Source organism: Cynoglossus semilaevis, chromosome 16 (assembly GCF_000523025.1).
Source record: "Cynoglossus semilaevis isolate Cse_v1.0 chromosome 16, Cse_v1.0, whole genome shotgun sequence".
Lineage (NCBI taxonomy): Eukaryota > Metazoa > Chordata > Actinopteri > Pleuronectiformes > Cynoglossidae > Cynoglossus > Cynoglossus semilaevis.
Genome location: NC_024322.1, coordinates 18,707,781 through 18,708,138, shown reverse-complemented (window position 1 = coordinate 18,708,138; position 358 = coordinate 18,707,781). Strand labels below are relative to the sequence as shown.

General features: G+C 48.3%; 1 protein-coding gene across 2 annotated transcripts in view; it reads right to left on the bottom strand.

Moving 5' to 3' along the window:
* The window catches only part of wnt6b (wingless-type MMTV integration site family, member 6b), a 26,818-nt gene that overhangs the window by 1,229 nt on the left and 25,231 nt on the right, over positions 1 to 358 (bottom strand). The window lies entirely within an intron of this gene.

Here is a 358-nt window from a genome sequence, read left to right as displayed (position 1 = left end):
CCTCCACACTGCCTCCAGCCTTCCTACTTCTAACAAGCCTTGACAACAGATCACTCACCTTTACTGCACATAATTAAGTCATCTCTCAGACAAATACACACACCTGCCACTGCAGATCCTCTCTCTCTCTCTCTCTCTCTCTCTCTCACAGATCCACTAACTATATGTTTGTACAGAGGTGGATATACATGCATGGACATTATCTCAAACAGTCCCCCCCCCCCACCTGTCTTTGACCCCTGCTGAAGTGAACTTTGCTCATAGATGCGTCGACATTTCTGCAGCAACAAACCACGACCGAGGAAACCAGTGAGACACCAGAGAGACACCAGTGAGACAACAGTGAGACACCAGTGAG